The 25771-nt window shown below is 40.5% G+C and overlaps 1 protein-coding gene and 1 long non-coding RNA gene across 2 annotated transcripts in view; one reads left to right on the forward strand and one right to left on the reverse strand.

Annotated features, from left to right (window-relative positions):
* igsf5a (immunoglobulin superfamily, member 5a) overlaps window positions 1–25771 on the forward strand; it is a 99539-nt gene that overhangs the window by 3776 nt on the left and 69992 nt on the right. The window lies entirely within an intron of this gene.
* LOC143112570 (uncharacterized) lies at window positions 22521–23553 on the reverse strand. The gene is made up of 3 exons (XR_012984781.1): window positions 23479–23553; window positions 22926–22985; window positions 22521–22636 (listed from the first exon to the last, which is right to left on the reverse strand). It is a non-coding gene; the product is annotated as an uncharacterized LOC143112570 (long non-coding RNA).

Here is a 25771-nt window from a genome sequence, read left to right on the forward strand (position 1 = left end):
ACACCTGCTGTATCTGAAGGGCCACGCAAGCATAATGCATAAGCATAAGGCCTACGACTATCACTCTACACGCCCCCTGTTGCACGTCACAATTTTATTTACTATAGCCAGAGACTTTCTAATGTGAAGACAGCACTCAAAAAATACTCCATAGAAATGCATGGGGCTAGTTTGTCACGCCAATATGGCAGTTGTCTACGCATATCCCACCCCTTCCTCTGCAAAACGTTGACATGTGAATACATTGAGCCAATCATGTGGTGTGATGTGAATACATTGAGCCAATCATATGGTGTGTTGTGAAGACATCGTGCCAATCATGTGTTGTGATCTCGCTGCTGGAGCAAGATTGGTGTTGTGAAGCCTTGCGCATGCGCATTTCTGCCGAAATGGATGCCCGACGAGTGCCCAAAAAGCGTTGTCAAATGGCCGCAGAGTGGAGGGACTTGCCTAAAAGGACTTTGCTGTATAGCTGATCCTGCCTCCTGGCTCCCCAAAATGCCGCATCATGTGAACAGATCAGCAGGCCGGCAAATTTTCACCTCGCTTTCAGACACAAAAAGACGTCTCCTCTTCCCGCAAATTTAGCGGGATCTCTGTGTGAAAAGGCCTAATATGATTGACAGAAAATGAGAGTGAGTAGGAATTAGTATGAATAAGAACGAATGAGTAGGCTATTAAACATTTATTTCTCAGAAAGTCATTGAGGACTTGATTGTCAATGATGCCAAGATTACAATCACAATGAAATAGTTCACAATAGTTGAAGTGAAATGTACAAATATACCAAAACACAATAAACAATAGAAATTCAATTCCAAGGAATTACCAATGCATTAAAATGCAAAAATTGTGATGAGTTTTGAGTTTACTGGAGGGATGACTGGTTTGATGGATGGATGGAGAGAAAGTTGGATGGAGGGTGCCTTGTATCAATATTACTAGGAAAATAAAGTGATCGCTATGCTGTGGGGTATACTATGAATCTCGATTAGTGGGTTAGCGAGGTATGTTGCGCTCAAAGCCAGGGTATGCTGTGATACGAAAGTGGATATGTTTTAGTGTCGCTATATCACCATGGTATCTTATGCTGTCAACCTCCTCCCGACCAGGTTTGGTTATGTGCTAAGTTATAGCTCAAATCGTGTGATCTACCACCCACTGACCAATCAATTATCTTAAAAACGAAGTTATCTCACGTGTAGGATTCTGTCATATATCTTACAGGTGGAGCTCCGCCTCTACTAACATTTTGGATCTCGACTGTAGCCTGTCTGTCCGGGATGAGCTGCCCTCTGTTGTAGCTCCTCCCGGCTAGCCTCTGAAGATCACGTTTACGTAGAAAGTCAGACCAAGTCAGACTCAGTCCAAGTCGAACACGCCTAATGCCTCCATTGACATCTGGGGCCATATTCACAAAGCCTTTTATCTTACCAGGAGTACTCCTAAATCGCACTAAAAGATTTTAGCTAGGAGTTTTCTCTTAAAAGTTATTCACAAAGCCTTTCAGACCTACTCTTAGTAAGGGAAAATGACAACTCCTAAACTAAGAGTGAGTCTTCGTTGCTATAGATGATGTCATTACTCATTCACAAGCTTGACTGAAGTGACCACCTTGATTGGCTGATGATTGTAAAGCGGGAATGATTCCAAACACCTCCCTTACGATGATGAGTGACAGGTGACAGGTCTGAGAATGTGTGTGCTACACAATGATGTATAGATCACAGATGATGAATAACTGAATAAAAAGGCCTAGCCTAAATGAATCAAATGTAAGGCAAAACAAACAGCCTAGTAGCCTAATGAAACATACGGATTGATGCAGTATCTTAGATTAATTTAATAATGTTACAGTCACCATAGCCTATGCCTATGCCTAGGCCTACGTTTGCAAAGAGGATAACATTTTAATTTGATTCACAATGAAACGTTACATTTAATTTACATGTTGACAATGAGTAGACTAGTTTTGGTTGTTGTTGGTGGCGTTATTGCTATAATTGTTTCCTCGCGATTTGAAGCTCCTGTAGCCACATAGGATTTCAAAACGTTGCGACGTGAAATGCCACAAAAAGCGGTTTGTGAATAAGTCTTAGTAAGTTAGGAGTCCTCTCGACTTCTTTTAAGCTGTCCCAGACTTAGGTGCTACTTTTAGGTCTAAAATGCTTCGTGAATTACTTTTAGTGAAAAAAATTAGGAGTCCTAAAGTTAGGAGTGACACGGCCATTATTTTTAGTAGTTGCTCCTAAATTCGCCAGTTAGGAGCTACTTTTAGCCTTAAAATTCTTTTTGAATACGGCCTAGAGTATAAGCCATAAAATTGTAACCGTCCATGGTAGACTTAAAACCAGCTATGACATGACTAAGCATTGTATATGCTCATATATACGCTAAAAGTTCATGAGGCATCAACCTTGTTTTGAGAAAAAAAAAAATGTATTCGCAATTTAACAGAAAAGTACTACACTACCCAAAATCCTAACTTGTAAAAGCTGGTAAAAGCAGAGCCTTTGATTGGTAGAGATCACCTTTGACATGAAAATGTTTATGCCACTGTTCCCAAAATTGTCGGTTTTGCACCTATAAGTCAAGTCAAGTCAGGTTTTATTGATATAGCCCATTTCATACACAGAATGGTAGCCCAATGTGCTTCACATAATCATAACATACACATATTAAATAAAATAGATTAAAATATTCTATAGTCTATTCTATTCTATTTTAAAATGTCATGTCAATCTATTAAAATAGTTAAAATAATTTGAATAAAATGAAAGCAAGGGACTTCACAGGGAACATAGTATACAGAAATGAAAAAAGCAAAATAAATAATTACAAGACAAATAAATAAAAACAAAACACAGCACAGATAAAAACATGAAAGCTAACAGACCACAGGTACAAGGGTGGGTTAGTGGAAGGCATCGTAGAAAAGTTTGGTTTTTAGTCTGGATTTAAAAATGGAGATGGTGGGAGAGGTCTTGATGTCTATAGGAAGACTGTTCCAGAGATGGACCGCATAGCAGCTAAATGCTGCCTGCCTGCCTCTCCCTGCTTGGTGCGGGAGCTGGGTTGTACCAGTTGGAGTTTTTCCGCTGATCTGAGTGATCTTGAGGGGCTATATGTTTCAAACATCTCTGCTATATAGAGAGGTCCTTGCCAGGTGATTTAAAAGCAAGTAAAAGGACTTTAAAATCAATTCTGTAGGTCACTGGTAGCCAGTGTAGAGATTTTAAAATTGGTGTGATGATCTCTTCTTTTGGTTCTGGTCAATAGCCTTGCTGCTGCATTTTGGATCATTTGAAGAGGTTTTATTGTTTTTTTTATGGAGACCAGTGAACCCGAGGTTCTTTAAATAATGACCCCGAGGTTCTTTACGGTTTCCGCTACCTCAAAACCTTTCATTCCCAATAGTGTGGCAGTCTTTAGTCTCTGATCCTTTTTCCCAAAGATAATTACTTCAGTTTTGTCTGTGTTTAGTTTGAGAAAGTTTTTAGACATTCAGTCTTGAACTTGATTGAGGCAATGGTAAAGGGATTCAAGGGGAGCAAACTCATTGGGAGCATGTACAGATTAAACAAAAGAGGGCCAAGGATTGAACCCTGAGGGACACCACATGTTAGGGCGTAGGAGCTGATGCATGATGACCAATAGACACATAAAAACTATTGTGCTCTAAATAGGACCTTAACCATCAGATGGCCGAGCCAGAGAGACCCACACAGCATTCAAGTCTTTCTGTATGCTGTGGTCAACAGTGTCGAACTGAGGTCCAACTGCATAAGAACAGTGTTTTTTCCAGCATCATTATTTAGCCGAATATCATTGACTACCTTTACCAGGGCTGTTTCAGTGCTATGGTATTCTCTAAAGCCTGACTGGTAGAGATCAAGACAAGAAGCTGAAGTCAGGAAGGCAAACACTTGATTAAAAACAATTTTTTCAATTGTTTTGCCGATGAAAGGTAGATTTGATATGGGTCTGTAGTTGTTGAGGACAGACCCATCCAGGTTGTTCTTTTTAAGTAAAGGCTTTACAACGACCATTTTAAGGGACTTGGAAAAAGTGCCAGTCAGTAGAGAAGAATTAATTATTAAAAGTACATCAGTTGCTATCAGATGAAGCACAGATTTGAAAAAGCTAGTGGGCAAAATGTCCAGCTCAGATGTAGAGGAACTTAGACTTTGTACAGTCTTTTCAAGAGTGTTGACAGAGTGCTGAGCTCATCTCAGAATAGTGGGTGGTTCAAAGTGAGAGATGCTATGCGACGTAGATGAGATATAATGTCTTATGTTCTCTACTTTGCTTTTAAAGAAAGAGGCAAATTCATTGCACTTGTCGACTGAGAGTAGCTCAGGTGCCAGATGAGGGGAGGGATTTGTTAGCTTCTCAATAGTGGAGAATAGCGCACAAGTGTTATTTGCTTTACTGTTAATGATGGTGGAGAAATAAGATTGTATTTTAGCTATTCCTCCCCCACGTCTATTTTCAGGGTTGACACTTATAAAGTTGTAGTCGGGGGGAGAAGATTCAATTGGGGTAGTGTTATAATTTACTGAGCAGGTTTCAGTTAAAAGTAAGAAATCAAGTTTATATGTAGAGATAAGATCGTTGATTAAAAAATACTTTTTTACAAGTGACCTGATGTTTAGCAGAGCAAGTTTTACTATAAGAGAAATGTTTTTTCCACTGGGACAGGTGGTTTCTTAAGAACAGGAAGTATATGGATTAGCTCTGCGAGCCAGGGACTATTTAGGTCTATTCCACTTTGCTGTTGTAGAACCAATTTGCCAACCTGGTCTCATTAGGGAAACGTTCCCCTGGGAACGTTTTGGCAAACCCAGCCAAATGTTCCACCAGACACGTTTCTGAGGTGCAAACTAGCCAAGCAACCCAGCGGGGGTGCTAAAGAGAGACGTTTAGACGTTGTTTACTACAGTTAGGTCTGGTCAAACTAAATTGTAGCTTACACAAGCTCAGCAGTATTCTTTGGTTAGCAAACCAAAGTTTTGGATTAATAGTGCCTATATCTCGCTACGTTTCACAAAATATAAGGGCACAAACCCTGAACTGCCGTCTATGGTTAGCTGCCACATCTTGGTGGGGGGGTTTTTTCGCGAGCAACCCGGGGGATTTTAGCTCAATTGTCAACACGCTCGACTTCCGCTCCGAGGGGCAGCTGTTCGCAGGTTCGAATCCGGCTGTGTGCTGAGTCTGGTCTTCGTCGCAAGCCCAGTCTGCGCAGCCTGGTCCTCTGGTCTTCGTGCGTTGGGTTGAATTGCACGGCTCGGCCCTGCACACAGCCAGATTCGAACCTGCGAACAGCTGCCCCTCGGAGCGGAAGGCGAGTATGCAGGTATGCAGGGGTCATGCATAGGTCTGTGCAGGGGGACAGTTCAGCAGGACCCTTATAATTGCTATGCTGGGTGGAGCAGGTGCAGACTGGAGGAGGGTCAGGCTGAGCATTATGTCAGTCAATACCAAAGGCTATATAGTTCACTAGGATGGAGCTGAGCAGCTCGGTGGACTGCTTTTTTGACTTGTGGATGGAAGTTTTGCCCGGCTTCGCAGGGTTAGCAGGCGCCCAGCATTTGGCTGCACGGCCGGGGCTGTTGATGTGATGTTTACGGCGGGCTGTTTCCCCGTAGAGTTTCACGGGGAGTTCGTAGCCTCAGACTCCAGGCTAGTCTCCCGAAGTGTCACCAGCGGTGCATAAAAGTTTGAGAGAGTGAGGAGGTTCTCGTCGTCATCTGGAGAGAAAAGGGGAAGAGAACTCTGTCGGCCGTCCTTCGCCCCGACTGTTGTCCAGGTGTTCAGTGGCTCGGTCAAGGTAACGGCACTGGCGGGGACCTTGGCGGCATCATCCATGACGCCGGGTTTAGGAGCTGGAGGTAGTGAGAATCCACCCGCGAGAGGAGTAAAGACTATCGCCGGAGAACATCATCCAGGAGGGCCTCTATGGAACGGAGTTCAGACCTCAGGTTGGCTGCCTCGGCGTTCGCGGAGGAGGCACCAGGTATGCAATCCTTGGTTGTCATAGTCCAGGGTAAGCACTTAAAAGTTATTCAGGCCCTCAAGATCTCCAAATCTCACTTAGAATATTGCAAACTTTGGCCGACAGTCCACTTGACTTGGCCATGTGTTGAGTGAAGACTGAGCATGTGAGAGGCCTATTCCACCGAGAGTAATAGTTGTGGAGATGGAATGTAAATTCACGTTGATTTTCTCGTGAACCGTCTATCACAGCAACTAGTATCTAATACCATCGGAAAGCTCAGATTGTGATCTGTCAGGTGACGTGATATCAGTGAGATTAGGACTTCGTGAGCAATCCAACAGAGAAGAATGGGTGTGCATTTTGCATTTTTCACCCCTGGCAGATAATTTCTCAGGGAGGGCAGGGTTTATCTCAGGGGAGGCACTGCCTCCCCCTAGACACGCCCCTGATTATAATATAATATTTAATGTTCATTATTGATTGCTTAGCTGGAATGATGCTTTTCCATATCCTCTTATTTTTAAAGCATGCCTACCTACAGGCATGCAATTGGGCTATGGGTTTTCTACAGGCATAGCATGTTGTGGTTGTGGTTATCACAGAAAAAATACCTATTTTATTCTTATTCTTTCTATTTTATACACTATTTTATTTCTTAAGTAAATTACTGTATATGAAGAGCCTTTCATTAGGAATCTAGATAGTTAGGCCTATTCAAATACATAATGCATACATAACTTGATTAGAACCTTGTTATGGGAGAACATAGATGTTAAAATTTTTATTAAAAATGACTATCGGCCGATATACCGGTTATCAGTTTTTGAATAACTCAAATATCGAAATCAGTAGGTTATCAGCCTTCAAAATCCCATATTGGTCAGGCTCTATAAGAGATGGAGACAAATTGACATACACACACCAAATGCACACACACACACGCGCACGTGCAAGCACACTGGCACACACACACACACACAGACACACACACACAGGCACGCACATTCAAGCATACACAAAAATTGCAAGAGTAGGGGGTGGAGTAGAAGATGGAGACAAATTGACAAGCATGACAAGCGGGAGAGGATGAACAGGACTGAGCGGTGGTCATATTTTGTAGCAATGAGGAGGTCATTGAAAACCTTAACTAAGGCTGATTCAGTACTGTGGTGAGCTCTAAAGCCAGCCTGGTATAAATTCTGGATTTTCTTCATATGTAAGAAGGCACCAATTTGTTTGGACACTATTTTTTCGAGTATTTCACATGAAAGGTAGATTAGATATGCCTATAGTTAGCCAGGCTGTTAGGGTCCAGGCTAGGTTTTTTGAGGGATGGCTTAATAACAGACATCTTAAAAGATTGCGGTACATGCCCTAATAGCATTTAATTATTTATAATCTGGAGCAAGGCATTATCCAGGAAGGGGAGAGCAGTCTTAAGAGTAGGAATAGTAGTCTAGTAGACTAGTTACAGATTTTGATGAGGAAATTGTGGAGGTGAGTTCTAATATGTTGATAGGTGTAAATTAATTAAATGTTGTTCCAGGTCTCATCTGTGATTCTGTTCTTATTCTGCATTAGTTTTGCAGCCGCGACTGTAGTAGACAGCTGAATTAGGTACTGCATAATGTAGTGTCATTTTAAAAGTAATTAGATGGTGGTCAGTTAAGGTGGAGTGTTGTGGTCAGATTGTTAACTGCTCTATGCTTATGCTACTGTATATGACAAGACTAGAATAATAGTATGGTTATCTAGGTGTGTGGGTATTGGGTATTGGGTATCGTATTGGGGCGAAGCACTGCTACTTGGGTGCATACATATCACGCAACACATGAGTACCTTGTCTCAATCACCACAGCACAGAAAATCTCTGCGCCCAAGTAGCAGTGCTTTGCCTGTGCTTTGCCCCAATATAAGTCAATTCCAAGTCAATACCTGCTTAGGAAATCACCTCGTCTTAATCTGCATTGCCATTTGTACTCGTGAATATGCAGGCCACAAGAAGTAATTAGGGATTTTTCTTTTGGTTGACTCACTTTTACTCACAACATGCTATCTGGCAACGAGAGTATCTCATAAATTACCCCACTAATAATGCCCGGAATAGTACCAAACTTCTACAGTAGTACAAAAAGGGTCTGTACTGATAAGACGAAGCATTGGAAAGTTTGTAAGTAGCCTACACAAGGAGTTTATTTAAATAACTCTTGCCTAAAATGGCTTCTACTCAGCAGCAGAAGCGGTAGCAGCTGAGAGTGGAAGCCATCAGGCAAGAGGTACACACTTGATTTTTTGAAACACTTGATTTTTTTTAAATTAGTCGTTTAGATTTGTCGATTAATCAAAAAATTAGTCGAAAAGATTAGTCGTTAGGAAATTAGTCGTTAGTGGCAGCACTAAGAAAAAACATATTGTTTAAAATCAAAACAATAATAAACGTGGCAACTAACTTTCAATGCATGCTGGGAAGCATATAGGCTAAAGGATAAAAAATGTATCCTTAATATAACCATCAGGGAACGTTCCCAAATGGTTCCCTGACAGTTGCACAAAATTATACCTTTAGGGAATGTTCTGGGGATGTTCCTTAATGGATAAAAAATGTGTCCTTAATATAACCATCAGGGAACGTTCCCAAAAGGTTCCCTGACACAAAAACAACTGTAAGGGGACATTCTGAGAACATTCTCTGAAGGCTGCACAACACAATACCTTCAGAGGACATTCCCAGAATACCTTTAGAGGACATTCCCAGTTTGTGTGACCTTCAGGGAACTTTTAAGGAATGTTCCCGGAATGTTGCGTGTTTGCTGGGGTGTTTGTGTGTGTATGTGTGCATGCATGTGTTTGAGAATGTGTGTGTGTGTGTGTATAAGTGTGTGTGTGTGCGTGCATTTGAGTATGTGTGTGTGTGTGTGTGTGTGTGTACAGTATGTTAATGTAAATTTGTAAAGTTAGCTAATGTTACATTTAAAACCACATTGCGCAATCACACACATTACAGCAAGCAACCCACTCCTCTTGACATACGCTGTAGGACAAAGTAAATCTTGTATAGCCCAATGCCCAAATATTGGCTTTGACTGATGGCATTGCACAGCATTTTAGCAACAGGCATGAGCCAGCACAACCAAAATTACATTTTGTTTGCTATTGGCACAACAATAAAGTAATACAGCAAAACATACTGCATATCTTTATGTGGTAAGTCCATCCAGTAATGAATGAGGTAATGTTTGTATGCTAGACATGATAGCTTGAAACTAGTTAACATTCTTTGGCCAGAATTGCTAGTGTCATCAAACAGACTTTTCCGAAGTCGTAACAATAACTTGGCTAACAGAGCCATTGCAATTATGTGAAAGCCTATTAGAAACTCTGGGCATTTGAAAAACACATAAGGATGTTTCTGATATTAAAAATGCATGCATTTGACAACTAAATGCACTGGAAGAAAGTAATATCGTAGCAGGGTCACCACAGTGCTAGTAGCCTAATGCATTTTCTCGTTGTCTTCTCATGTATTGCCTTTGCATTGCTCTGTTCACTGATGTGGTGCATTCAGATGTTATCCCTCACATGTATATTGATATAAAATTATTCATTCTTCACACATCTTGTTTTGGTAGTGGAGATATCCGCCAATATCGGGGGGCGAGTTGCTGGCAGGCAGTGTTGGGGAGTAACGGAATACATGTACCGGCGTTACGTATTCAGAATATAAATTATGAGTAACTGTATTCCGATACAGTTACAAGTTAAATAGTTGGTATTTAGAATACAGTTACATTGTTGAAATCAATGGATTACATGACGATACTTATCTGTTTCATAAGTTTGTTCACTCTCTAAATAAATTAAGGCAACTCCATTTCCCAGAAGCTCCTGAAAGCTCCTGAAAGCTATGATGAAATTGTTGACATGTTTAAATCAAAGCCCTGCCGTCTTGCACTAGCCTCAAAACGCAGCCAGCGCACATTATGGAAGCGTCATCGGAGACCCTGAAATTACTGTTTGCACAGCAAATTGAAGTAAGTGGAGGTAACTCCTGTTCCTCACTGATCGTGGTTCCTGATGTCTGTTCAAAGGATATTTTCCCAAGTATTAATAGCTCAGCTACTTCGGCCAATCGGTTACACAGTTTGCTAAGCAATAAGCAAAGCCTAGTTCACGTGTTGATTTAGAGGCTACAATAAAACCAATCTCTAAAATAGGCACTGCATTCTAGGTTTTTTATTCTAACTTAAAATAGCTTTATAGATTATTATTTTTCTAGATCTACATTTACGTTTTAAAATGAATTATATGGTACAGCCTCTGAAGAATTATTCTTGCGAGTAGGCCTAGCATATTTTAACGTGCGGTTTTTGATTGTCATTACGCGATCACGTTCATTTTGAAAGCACTGATATACAGTAGCCTAGCCCATAGTGTTTACATTTACAGGTAATTTGCATTCCACCTGTCATATGCGCCCCTCACTTGTAGCCTACTGGGTTGATGCCACCGAAAAATCTCACAGGCACACCTTAATTAGGGTAGACTGAGTACAGTTGAGACATGTGTACAGTTGAGACACCTTTAATATCTTGCTTGCACAGCAAGCCCAAGTTGTGATTTTTGCTATGCGTATTAGTGCCCTCTTTGATCATGGAAAATTTGAACGACACAAGTATCTCCCATCCAAGGATATCGGCACATGTTTTTTTTTTCCAAAGTAAGAATTTCACTTCACCATGCACCTTCGACAATGAATAGCTCATTACACTTATGTTACTGTTAAACGTAACTGGTATCATTACAAACATTATTCTGTGTCCTAAAAACTGGCATATTTTATTGCATTGTGTCATGTAAGGTCGTTGCAAAATCTAGAGAAATGTGTGATGTGGTCAGCGGGGGACAATTGAGACACACATTGGATCGATAATTTCTGGCTACGCCTTTAAAGTAGCCTATTTATTTGTTTATTTTAATTAGCCTAGTCGCCTGCTGTAGTTTTAATGGTCAACTTGCTATTTTAAAGTTGTATCAGGTAGCTTAGTTGACTTTACATTCTCCTATGTGGGCCTAACACTTCAGCCATTTGGAACAGAAGAACACACCAGAATAGGCCTGTTTAGTAGTAGGCCTAAGCAGGATTTGATGGCCGCATTCCTACATTTATAAAATGCAATTCAATGCGGAAGTAATCTAAGTATTCAGAATACGTTACTCAGATTGAGTAACGTAACGGAATACGTTACAGATTACATTTTTGGGCATGTATTCTGTATTCTGTAATGGAATACGTTTTGAAAGTAACCCTCCCAACACTGCTGGCAGGCTACCAATTAGACATTCCAATCAGTAATTTTTTCTGCCTTTGGGTTAAAATTCTAGCCTGGCCTTGTTCTCAATTGGAATTGAGAGTGGGTCTGGACAAGGTTCATATGACTTATGACTTCCAGGACGGACGTAACTAGCAGTGAATTTAAACTTAAATTGGTGCATGAAACTCTTACCAAATCATTTCAGAAGTGCAGCAATCTTGTAAACGAAGGTTTTAGATGCAGTTGTTTACTGAATTCCAAAGACATATACATCCATGCCGGATTAGCGATTGTATTTGCATGTCCGTGTTTTAGGGACATTGAAATTGGGCTTCAATGGCTTCTTGGCCAGACAGACCTGCAGAGCAAATCCCAAATTTGCCAAAGGATCGTATGGGTATTCCTAGGCTATTCAAGTTCTATTTTTGCAACGGAACTGCCACAGCTTTGCTCTCTCACAGCATGGGCATAAACTGGAGGGCTTATGTTACATTATGCATTTTTCTCACCAAGTATGAGGGAAAAAACTGTTTTTTAATATTGTAATGGTGTATAAAAAGATTATATTTTCATTGACATTGGACTACTCTCACTCCCACACCCCCAATAACTTTGTAGCAGAAAATACAAGTATAATAGGGGGTGTCCTCAGTTTGTCATATTTGTCCTCCTTTATTTTTATGAAGAGTATTGATAAGAGTATCAATAAGAACTGGTATTGATAAGCAGTATCAATATCAATTTCAGTATCAATGAAATCCTAATGATACCCATCCCTAGTTTGTACCGACATGGGTTGCTACTCAGCTCACTTCCACATGTACAGTATCTGTTTTTAAAATGTTTCACCATGAAATGGCCATTAGAATAAAAATAAAATAAAAAATCCATAATATTCCATGCAGTAACATCACATTATAAAAACATTTATGGGTAACACTTTACTTGAATTTATCTACATAAGAGTGACATAACACTGTCATATGTAGAACTTATGTAACACTCAGGGTTCCCGTGGGGTCTTAAAAAGTCTTAAAAGCATTGAATTTTATGAATTTGGAAATAATACCTTAAAAGACTTGAAAAAGTCTTGAATATTCCTTGATATCTGGATCTTAAAATTTGTGCAGTAGCCTATGTAACTTCTCCGTATCGCATTCTCCTCAAAAATTTCATTTGCCAACCACTATTATTTTGATTGAAATAACGTAGCCTGAATAAAGATAGGCGGAACCAGTCGTTTAGAACGCAATGCTGCCCCAGGTTCCGGGAAGGTTCGCTGAAGGTTCCGGGAATGTTTGCTGAAGGTTCGCGGAAGGTTCTCTCCGAAGGTTCGCTCACGCGGTAGCACAGGAAAGTTTTCGTTCAGCGAACGTTCAGCGAACCGTCAGTGCAGGTTTGCAGTTCCTTCAGCGAAACTTCCGGGAACCTTTAGCGAATCAAATATTGGGCACTACTAGGCTACTACTAGTAGTAATAATAATAATAATAATAATAGGCGATAATAATAATAAATATAGCCGCAAGCGGCAATGGCGGGCCCGAGCACCTGCGGGCCGCAACCCATGACATGTCGGAATCCAACAAAGAACCGACGTGGTGCATTTGTGAAATGTACATATTTGATGCGTGTGCTACTTGTTTTTGTATTTTATTTTCTGCCACATGTACTTGCTTGGCCAGGTGGGGGCGCAATGCAAGGCAGGCCCATTGGGTGTCATCATAATCATAGTATATATTAACCTGAGAAATTTCAGACCATTAATTTTAAGCAAAGAACATTTCTGATACACTTTTTGGTTGGCCAGATGGTGGCGCTATGTTAGGCATGCAAATTACACATGTGAATATCATCACAATAATGATATCCAATTTTTTTGTAAACTTTCAGATCAATCACTTAAGGCATTGTCCATTTTCTGGCACATTTCCTGCTTGACCAGGTGGTGGCGCTATGCCAAGCCGGCTCATTGGGTGTCTGGATATCATCATAATTATAATATCTATTAACATTAGAAGTTTCAGACCATTTATTCAAAGCATAGAGCATTTCTGGCACATTTCCTGCTTGGCCAGAAGGTGGCGCTATGCTAGGCCTGTGAATTACGCATGTGAATATCATCACAATAATGATATCCAATATTTTATAACGTTTCAGATCAATCACTTAAGGCATTGTCCATTTCTGGCAAATTTCCTGCTTGGCCAGGTGGTGGCGCTATGCCAGGCAGGCCCATTGGGTGTCTGGATATCATCATAATCATGATATCTATTAACTTGAGAAGTTTCAGACCATTCATTCAATGCACTGTGATTTATGACACATTTCCTGTTTATGTGGTGAGATATTAAAATCATATCAAATATATTACAACATTCAAAAATCCATTCACAATTTAACATCAGCGACATCTTGGCATAATGTTTGCCAAATTTCAAATGAATCTGACAAACCGTCTAGGAGGAGTATGTTCAAATTGATCATGTGACATCAGTATAATTGTCATTCTTTCTGTTGCCAGTTGGTGGCGCTATGCCAAACATGCATTATGGGCATGTGAATATTATCATTAACATGGTCTTCAATGACCTGTGAAATTTAAACATTTCAAGCCATGCATGGTGAATTATGACACATTTATTGTTTATGTGGAAGGGTATTAAAATGAATAATTTCGCCATTTCGTCAAATTACAACATATCGGAAAAAAACTTCACAATTTATAATCAGGAACATCTCGGCATCATGTATACCAACTTTGACATGAATCGGATCAACCGTCTAGGAGGAGTACGTTAAAATTGATCATGTCCACAACGCACAAAATCTCAATTACCTCACTTCCTGTGGGCGTGGCTAATGGCATGTTAATACAAAAGTTGTTTGTTTTTGGGAGTTACATACACCCACCAAATTTGGTGTGTGTATCTAAAACTATATGCCAACCACAAGTCACTGTGACGTAAGGGGGCGCTATGGAGTTCCTGGGCAACGCCCGGTGCCAAGCTTTTATCCCTGTCTATTCACTGTACCACTTGATGTGTGTGCTAAATTTCATGCGTTTTCGACCATGTTAACCACCTCAAAATATATGCCAACCACGGAATCAGTCACCTAAGGGGGCGCTAGCGAGTCCCTGGGCCACGCCCTGGGTCAAGCTCTTGTACCTAACTGCGATGCGTGACACCTGACGTGTGTGCCAAAGTTCAAGAGATTTTGACCATGTTAACCACGTCAAAAACAGGAAAGCAAAAAAGTGGAATAACAATAATAATAATAATAATAATAATAATAATAATAATCCTTACAAAAACAATAGGGCCTTGCGCCCTTCGGTGCTCGGGCCCTAAATATAGCCGCAAGCGGCGATGGCGGGCCCGAGCACCTGCGGGCCGCAACCCGTGACATGTCGGAATCCAACAAAGCACCAACGTGGTGCGTTTGTGAAATGTACATATTTAATGCGTGTGCTAGTTGTTTTTGTATTTTATTTTCTGCCACATTTACTCGCTTGGCCATGTGGGGGCGTAATGCAAGGCAGGCCCATTGGGTGTCATCATAATCATAATATATATTAACCTGAGAAATTTCAGACCATTCATTTTAAGCAAAGAACATTTCTGATACACTTTTTGGTTGGCCAGATGGTGGCGCTATGTTAGTCATGAAAATTACACATGTGAATATCATCACAATAATGATATCCAAAATGTTTGTAAACTTTCAGATCAATCACTTAAGGCATTGTCCATTTCTGGCACATTTCCTGCTTGACCAGGTGGTGGCGCTATGCCAGGCAGGCCCATTGGGTGTCTGGATATCATCATAATCATAATATCTATTAACCTTAAAAGTTTCAGACCATTTATTCAAAGCATAGAGCATTTCTGGCACATTTCCTGCTTGGCCAGAAGGTGGCCCTATGCTAGGCCTGTGAATTACGCACGTGAATATCATCACAATAATGATATTCAATATTTTATAAAGTTTCAGATCAATCACTTAAGGCATTGTCCATTTCTGGCACATTTCCTGCTTGGCCAGGTGGTGGCGCTATGCCAGGCAGGCCCATTTGGTGTCTGGATATCATCATAATCATGATATCTATTAACCTGAGAAGTTTCAGACCATTCATTCAATGCACTGTGATTTATGACACATTTCCTTTTTATGTGGTGAGATATTAAAATCATATCAAATATATTACAACATTCAAAAATCCATTCACAATTTAACATCAGCGACATCTTGGCATAATGTTTGCCAAATTTCAAATGAATCTGGCAAACCGTCTAGGAGGAGTATGTTCAAATTGATCATGTGACATCAGTATAATTGTCATTCTTTCTGTTGCCAGTTGGTGGCGCTATGCCAAACATGCATTATGGGCATGTGAATATGATCATTAACATTGTCTTCAATGACCTGTGAAATTTAAAACATTTCAAGCCATGCATGGTGAATTATGACACATTTATTGTTTATGTGGAAGGGTATTAAAATGAATAATTTCGCCATTTCGTCAAATTACAACATATCAAAAAAAAACGTCACAATTTATAATCAGGAACATCTCGGCATCATGTATACCAACTTTGACATGAATCGGATCAACCGTCTAGGAGGAGTACGTTAAAATTGATCATGTCCACAACGCACAAAATCTCAATTACCTCACTTCCTGTGGGCGTGGCTAATGGCATGTTAATACAAAAGTTGTTTGTTTTTGGGAGTTACATACACCCACCAAATTTGGTGTGTGTATCTAAAACTATATGCCAACCACAAGTCACTGTGACGTAAGGGGGCGCTATGGAGTTCCTGGGCAACGCCCGGTGCCAAGCTTTTATGGCTGTCTATTCACTGTACCACTTGATGTGTGTGCTAAATTTCATGCGTTTTCGACTATGTTAACCACCTCAAAATATTTGCCAACCACGAGATCAGTCACCTAAGGGGGCGCTAGCGAGTCCCTGGGCCACGCCCGGGGTCAAGCTCTTGTACCTAACTGCGATGCATGACACCTGACGTGTGTGCCAAATTTCAAGAGGTTTCGACCATGTTAACCACCTCAAAAACAGGAAAGCAAAAAAGTGGAATAACAATAATAATAATAATAATAAATATAGCCGCAAGCGGCAATGGCGGGCCCGAGCACCTGCGGGCCGCAAGCCGTGACATGTCGGAATCCAACAAAGCACCGACGTGGTTCATTTGTGAAATGTACATATTTGATGCATGTGCTATTTGTTTTTGTATTTTATTTTCTGCCACATGTACTTGCTTGGCCAGGTGGGGGCGCAATGCAAGGCAGGCCCATTGGGTGTCATCATAATCATAATATATATTAACCTGAGAAATTTCAGACCATTCATTTTAAGCAAAGAACATTTCTGATACACTTTTTGGTTGGCCAGATGGTGGCGCTATGTTAGACATGGAAATTAGACATGTGAATATCATCACAATAATGATATCCAAAATTTGTGTAAACTTTCAGATCAATCACTTAAGGCATTGTCCATTTCTGGCACATTTCCTGCTTGACCAGGTGGTGGCGCTATGCCAGGCAGGCCCATTGGGTGTCTGGATATCATCATAATCATAATATCTATTAACCTGAGAAGTTTCAGACCATTTATTCAAAGCATAGAGCATTACTGACACATTTCCTGCTTGGCCAGGTGGTGGCGCTATGCCAGGCAGGCCCATTGGGTGTCTGAATATCATCATAATCATGATATCTATTAACCTGAGAAGTTTCAGACCATTCATTCAATGAACTGTGATTTATGACACATTTCCTCTTCATGTGGTGAGATATTAAAATCATATCAAATATATAACATATCAAAAATCCCTTCACAATTAAACATCAGCGACATCTTGGCATAATGTTTGCCAAATTTCACATGAATCTGACAAACCGTCTAGGAGCAGTATGTTAAAATTTATCATGTGACATCAGTGTAATTGTCATTCTTTCTGTTGCCAGTTGGTGGCGCTATGCTAAACATGAATTATGGGCATGTAAATATTATCATTAACATGGTCTTCAATGACCTGTGAAATTTAAAACATTTCAAGCCATGCATGGTGAATTATGACACATTTATTGCTTATGTGGAAGGGTATTAAAATTAATAATTTCGCCATTTCGTCAAATTACAACATATCAAAAAAAGGCTTCACAATTTATAATCAGGAACATCTCGGCGTCATGTATACCAACTTTGACATGAATCGGATCAACCGTCTAGGAGGAGTACGTTAAAATTGATCATGTCCACAATGCACAAAATCTCAATTACCTCACTTCCTGTGGGCGTGGCTAATGGCATGTTAATACAAAAGTTGTTTGTTTTTGGGAGTTACATACACCCACCAAATTTGGTGTGTGTATATAAAACTATATGCCAACCACAAGTCACAGTGACATAAGGGGGCGCTATGGAGTTCCTGGGCAACGCCCGGTGCCAAGCTTTTATCCCTGTCTATTCACTGTATCACTTGATGTGTGTGCCAAATTTCATGCGTTTTCACCCATGGGAAGCACCTCCTTTGGCATCATGATTCATCACATATTTCATCACATATTAGTCAGCGCAAAATCCCAAATACCTCACTTCCTGTTGGGCGTGGCTAATGCATTGTACATTCGAAAGTTGTTCATCTTGGGGAGATACAAACACCTACCAAATTTGGTGTGTGTAGCTGAAAGTATATGCCCACCACGGGATCAGTCATCTAAGGGGGCATAAGGGGGCGCTAGCGAGTCTCTGGGCCATGTGCGGGGCCAAGCTTTTTTACCTAGCTGCTTTGTGTGACACCTGATGTGTGTGCCAAATTTCAAGACTTTTCGATTACATTAACCACCTCAAAATATTTGCCAACCACGGGATCAGTCACCTAAGGGGGCGCTAGCGAGTCCCTGGGCCACGCCCGGGGTCAAGCTCTTGTACCTAACTGCGTTGCGTGACACCTGACGTGTGTGCCAAATTTCAAGAATTTTCGACCATGTTAACTCCCTCAAAAACAGGAAAGCAAAAAAGTAGAATAACAATAATAAATAATAAATATAGCCGCAAGCGGCAATGGCGGGCCCGAGCACCTGCGGGCCGCAAGCCGTGACATGTCGGAATCCAACAAAGCACCGACGTGGTTCATTTGTGAAATGTACATATTTGATGCGTGTGCTATTTGTTTTTGTATTTTATTTTCTGCCACATGTACTTGCTTGGCCAGGTGGGGGCGCAATGCAAGGCAGGCCCATTGGGTGTCATCATAATCATAATATATATTAACCTGAGAAATTTCAGACCATTCATTTTAAGCAAAAAACATTTCTGATACACTTTTTGGTTGGCCAGATGGTGGCGCTATGTTAGACATGGAAATTAGACATGTGAATATCATCACAATAATGATATCCAAAATTTGTGTAAACTTCAGATCAATCACTTAAGGCATTGTCCATTTCTGGCACATTTCCTGCTTGACCAGGTGGTGGCGCTATGCCAGGCAGGCCCATTGGGTGTCTGGATATCATCATAATCATAATATCTATTACCATGAGAAGTGTCAGACCATTTATTCAAAGCATAGAGCATTTCTGGCACATTTCCTGCTTGGCCAGATGGTGGCGCTATGCTAGGCCTGTGAATTACGAATGTGAATATCATCACAATAATGATGTCTGATATTTTATAAAGTTTCAGATCAATCACTTAAGGCATTGTCCATTTCTGGCACATTTCCTGCTTGGCCAGGTGGTGGCGCTATGTCAGGCAGGCCCATTGGGTGTCTGGATATCATCATAATCATGATATCTATTAACCTGAGAAGTTTCAGACCATTCATTCAATGCACTGTGATTTATGACACATTTCCTGTTTATGTGGTGAGATATTAAAATCATATCAAATATATAAGTTATCAAAAATCCCTTCACAATTTAACATCAGCGACATCTTGGCATAATATTCGCCAAATTTCAAATGAATCTGACAAACCGTCTAGGAGGAGTATGTTCAAATTGATCGATCATGTGACATCAGTGTAAATGTCATTCTTTCTGCTGCCAGTTGGTGGCGCTATGCCAAACATGCATTATGGGCATGTGAATATTATCATTAACATGGTCTTCAATGACCTGTGAAATTTAAAACATTTCAAGCCATGCATGGTGAATTATGACACATTTTTTGTTTATGTGGAAGGGTATTAAAATTAATAATTTCGCCATTTCGTCAAATTACAACATATCAAAAAAAAACTTCGCAATTTATAATCAGGAACATCTCGGCATCATGTATACCAACTTTGACATGAATCGGATCAACCGTGTAGGAGGAGTACGTTAAAATTGATCATGTCCACAATGCACAAAATCTCAATTACCTCACTTCCTGTGGGCGTGGCTAATGACATGTTTATACAAAAGTTGTTTGGTTTTGGGAGTTACATACACCCACCAAATTTGGTGTGTGTATATAAAACTATATGCCAACCACAAGTCACAGTGACATAAGGGGGCGCTATGGAGTTCCTGGCCAACGCCCGGTGCCAAGCTTTTATCCCTGTCTATTCACTGTATCACTTGATGTGTGTGCCAAATTTCATGCGTTTTCACCCATGGGAAGCACCTCTTTTGGGATCACAATTCAGCACATATTTCATCACATTAGTCTGCACAAAATCCCAAATATCTCACTTCCTGTTGGGCGTGGCTAATGCATTGTACATAGGAAAGTTGTTCATCTTGGAGAGATACAGACACCTACCAAATTTGGTGTGTGTAGCTGAAATTATATGCCAACCACGGGATCAGTCACCTAAGGAGGCGTAAGGGGGCGCTAGCGAGTCCCTGGGCCATGCCCGGGGCCAAGCTTTTGTACCTAGCTGCTTTGTGTGACACCTGATGTGTGTGTCAAATTTCAAGACTTTTCGTTCATGTTAACCACCTCAAAATATATGCCAACCACGAGATCAGTCACCTAAGGGGGCGCTAGCGAGACCCTGGGCCACGCCCGGAGTCAAACTCTTGTACATAACTGCGATGCGTGACACTTGACGTGTGTGCCACATTTCAAGAATTTTTGGCAATGTTAACCACTTCAAAAACAGGAAAGCAAAAAAGTAGAATAATGAATAATAATAATAAATATAGCCGCAAGCGGCAATGGCGGGCCCGAGCACCTGCGGGCCGCAACCCGTGACATGTCGGAATCCAACAAAGCACCGAGGTGGTGCGTTTGTGAAATGTACATATTTGATGCGTGTGCTATTTGTTTTTGTATTTTATTTTCTGCCACATTTACTCGCTTGGCCAGGTGGGGACGTAATGCAAGGCAGGCCCATTGGGTGTCATCATAATCATAATACATATTTACCTGAGAAATTGCAGACCATTCATTTTAAGCAAAGAACATTTCTGATACACTTTTTGGTTGGCCAGATGGTGGCGCTATGTTAGGTATGAAAATTACACATGTGAATATCATAACAGTAATGATATCCAAAATGTTTGTAAACTTTCAGATCAATTACTTAAAGCATTGTCCATTTCTGGCACATTTACTGCTTGACCAGGTGGTGGCGCTATGCCAGGCAGGCCCATTGGGTATCTAGATATCATCATAATCATAATATCTATTAACCTGAAAAGTTTCAGACCATTTATTCAAAGCATAGAGCATTTCTGGCAAATTTCCTGCTTGGCCAGAAGGTGGCGCTATGCTAGGCCTGTGAATTACGCATGTGAATATCATCACAATAATGATATCCAATATTTTATAAAGTTTCAGATCAATCACTTAAGGCATTGTCCATTTCTGGCACATTTCCTGCTTGGCCAGGTGGTGGCGCTATGCCAGGCAGGCCCATTGGGTGTCTGGATATCATCATAATCTTGATATCTATTAACCTGAGAAGTTTCACACCATTCATTCAATGCACTGTGATTTATGACACATTTCCTGTTTATGTGGTGAGATATTAAAATCATATCAAATATATTACAACATTCCAAAATCCATTCACAATTTAACATCAGCGACATCTTGGCATAATGTTTGCAAAATTTCAAATGAATCTGGCAAACCGTCTAGGAGGAGTATGTTCAAATTGATCATGTGACATTAGTATAATTGTCATTCTTTCTGTTGCCAGTTGGTGGCGCTATGCCACACATGCATTATGGGCATGTGAATATTATCATTAACATGGTCTTCAATGACCTGTGAAATTTAAAACATTTCAAGCCATGCATGGTGAATTATGACACATTTATTGTTTATGTGGAAGGGTATTAAAATGAATAATTTCGCCATTTCGTCAAATTACAACATATCGGAAAAAAACTTCACAATTTATAATCAGGAACATCTCGGCATCATGTATACCAACTTTGACATGAATCGGATCAACCGTCTAGGAGGAGTACGTTAAAATTGATCATGTCCACAACGCACAAAATCTCAATTACCTCACTTCCTGTGGGCGTGGCTAATGGCATGTTAATACAAAAGTTGTTTGTTTTTGGGAGTTACATACACCCACCAAATTTGGTGTGTGTATCTAAAACTATATGCCAACCACAAGTCACTGTGACGTAAGGGGGCGCTATGGAGTTCCTGGGCAACGCCCGGTGCCAAGCTTTTATCCCTGTCTATTCACTGTACCACTTGATGTGTGTGCTAAATTTCATGCGTTTTCGATTATGTTAACCACCTCAAAATATTTGCCAACCACGAGATCAGTCACCTAAGGAGGCGCTAGCGAGTCCCTGGGCCACGCCCGGGGTCAAGCTCTTGTACCTAACTGCGATGCATGACACCTGACGTGTGTGCCAAATTTCAAGAGGTTTCGACCATGTTAACCACCTCAAAAACAGGAAAGCAAAAAAGTGGAATAACAATAATAATAATAATAATAATCCTTACAAAAACAATAGGGCCTTGCGCCCTTCGGGTGCTCGGGCCCTAATAATAATCCTTACAAAAACAATAGGGCCTTGCGCCCTTCGGTGCTCGGGCCCTAATAATAATCCTTACAAAAACAATAGGGCCTTGCGCCCTTCGGTGCTCGGGCCCTAATAATAATACTTAACTTCCAGATGTAATATTGGCGACTTATTCTTGCCACCTTATAAGACAGGCTATGTTCACAACACTAGATTTATAATGGTCAATGAGCAGACGTATTCGCTGGAATTGCAGACGAGAATGACGCACAATTTATTCAGGCGACACTTGGTTTCAATCCGAGAGAATCCGGAAGTCCTTCTTCTGCCTTTGGATGATGGGTCTTTCAATGCAGCTCCTGCGAACGAGAGAAGACATGACACTAAATCTACGTGTTCTTTTCAAATGCACATCTGGGTTACCTGTTTTCCTTGGATCAAAAAGCACACTGGATTACTGGACGAGAGATTAGCAGGTATGTTAATTGTCCAATGCTTTTGAAAACATGTCCCGCACGAAAAGGCTACATCGTTATGCAGGCATGTTGTTTTAACCACGTGTGTGTGAAACATAGTGCATTTTCCAAGGCATGGTTTTGGCCTAGTATTTGATTCAATGTTTACAATGTAAAGTTACGTGTGCAGTACCTGAGCTGATATGGTCTCTAGAATCCAGTGACACGTCTGGCCTCCACTCCATGTGTTGGTCTGAAAGACACAAAAAAGCCAGTTGTCAAACAATTCGTCATATGCATAGACACAGGTAGTATAACTAACTTTTTCAGAAAATGTAATTTAACAGCGAATGGCAATAGCCCATATTATATTTTGAGCCTGTAAAACCTGCATGATCTAAAACGTACCGTATGATCTGAAACTGACTACATGCTATGGCTAGTTACGGGGCAGCCGTGGCCTACTGGTTAGCACCTCGGACTTGTAACCGGAGGGTTGCCGGTTCGAACCCCGACCAGTAGGCACGGATGAAGTGCCCTTGAGCAAGGCACCTAACCCCGAGTGCCGCTGTTGATGCAGGCAGCTCACTGCGCCAGGATTAGTGTGTGCTTCACCTCACTGTGTGTACACTGTGTGCTGTGGGATTGGGATAAATGCAGAGACCAAATTTCCCTCACGGGATCAAAAGAGTATATATACTATACTATAATATAGTAAATGCATAATGCTCAAGACATAGTCGTACCGTTTTCTTTACCAAAGCAGGCCTCTGTTGTGTGGTCACAAGTGGGATTAGACATGGGTGACAGCTGACCAAAGTTGTCTGTGTCGTTCACAGGTGGCATGTTTTGCTTGGTCAAATGTAAAATTTGTTGTTACTGTTCAATTATTATATCTAATTTCATTAGCACTTTCCTCTGAAAATCTAAAAGATAAAAAAAAGGAATGTAGGCCTATCACACAGGCGCGTAGCAAGCGTGGGGGATGTGGGTGTTATAACGTACACACTTTTGCTGGAACACGATTCTATCCCCCACACTTTTTGTCAGATTAAAATGAAAGTAAAATATGGAAATAAACACTCCCGTAAAGAGTTGGAACCGTATCTACCATAACGCACACACAAAGAGACACAAATAGGTCTGTTGATTTGATTGAATGGTCATCCAGCCAATCACATCAAGTTAGCCAGTGAAGAACCAGAGCCGCTATGATCAAATTCAAAGTGTGCATCTTTCAAGGTGCTGCTGCTTGGGTCTCCATTATAGCCCTAAAGTCTGCAGTGAGCAGATTTCAGATAGAATTGAAATGATAATTGTTACCGCATTATGCTAATTTAGTAAACCAAAATTCAATGTCTGACTGACACTTTTTGTCACAATGTATAAATGCAGAGAGTCAAAATGAAAGCGGGGGTGCGCGCACCAAGGCACTTGTTTGTGCAGAAACACCTTGGCTACTGTGTGTCTGGCTCGTCAGGCTACTTGGCTACTGTTCTCAGAGCATTTTGCTTTCTCTGTCTATGATCTGCAGCTTTTCTCAAACTATGGGCCTCCTCAACAATTAACCTACTGGTCCACATAGCCGCGAAATTAAGTTATGGTCGGTGCTGGAGATCTTAAATACGATCGCGTTCCATTTAGAACATCTTACAAACGGAGGCGTCAAGTAGCCTAAAGACACATTTGAGTTCTACATCTGAGAACTAAGATTTCCAGCATGTAGAACTCATATAGAACGCTTATGAGCGCTCATGCAATGTGTGTGTCCCTGCAGCAAGTGAAACTAGGTAATGTGGGCTAGAAGCAACAAATGTTTAAACAACAACGTGGCTTCCTGTAACTATTAATGGAAAAAGCATAGAAACGGCTAATCATAACCTTTAAATTGACATTAATTAAGCTGGCTATATGCAACACAATGTATTTATATTCCCTTTGCATATGTTTGGGTAGACTTCAAATGTTTTTGAATTTGAGCTTACAGTTCTGTATTCTTTATTATTATATTTATTTAGGTATTAGTGATACCTCGAAATTAGGCTGCTGTCTGTTAGGGCAATTTATTGTAGCCTGCTAACCCATATGCACAAAACATAATTTCTGAAATTATTTCTTGATTTATAACATGAGCTATGTCTCCATGTAGGGTAGTGTCAAATAGTGAAGTGATAGGTAGATCATGTAGGCCTACATGTCACATGAGCCACACATATGAGGGGCACTGCTTCTTCTGTCCCTCCCAAACTGCATTAAAATGGTGTGTTTAGCAATCAGAATTTCATTTTCTTTCGGGGTAGAAAATGCTGGACACCAATATAGTCCGCACCCCTCTCAGAAAATACTTACAACGTCCCTATAGGGAGTTATTTATAATTTGGCAAGATTGCTTCATTTTCCTATCCCACAACCCCCACACTTTTTAAAAGCTTGATACGCCCCTGGGTATCACAATTTTGTAAAGAAATAAATAACTGGATATTTTATGTAGATACTATCTTATTAAAGACTTTGCAATTAAAGTAACACTCCACTTTTTTGGGGAAATTGGCTAGGAGGTATTCCAGACATTTTAATAACTCTAGGGCACACTGCAAATTCTCAAAAAATGAGGCATGTTCCTTTAAGTAAGGACAGCTGACTGACAGTATTTAGACTTACTGTCATTTGCCAACTGCGTTGTAGTGTGCTCTGCTTCAAATTAGAAAAGAAGACATTATTTGCATTTGATGTTACAAATGTTGAGACATTAATACATTATATGATGTATTAGTAAAGGATAATTTATATTATGCCGGTCATTATTGGGAAAATAAGTCCCTTCAGGGCAAAGCAAGATGAAAATAATGACCGGTAGAATTTTGGGAAATCCCATTCAAGTCAATGGAGCGTTCTATTTGCATTGTGAAGAGCTGTATAATAAGTAATAATAATAACAACAACAATAATAATACACTGTTTTGTGACACCAATACAATAGTTAGGACAGGAAGGTGATAAAAGGAACAGTGATAGAACAGTTTGTATATTTAATTGCCT

This window comes from Alosa pseudoharengus, unplaced genomic scaffold (assembly GCF_046254945.1).
Source record: "Alosa pseudoharengus isolate Yale_2024_CS ecotype anadromous, Long Island Sound unplaced genomic scaffold, YU_APseudo_1.1 YU_APseudo_1.1_scf_8, whole genome shotgun sequence".
Taxonomy (NCBI): domain Eukaryota; kingdom Metazoa; phylum Chordata; class Actinopteri; order Clupeiformes; family Clupeidae; genus Alosa; species Alosa pseudoharengus.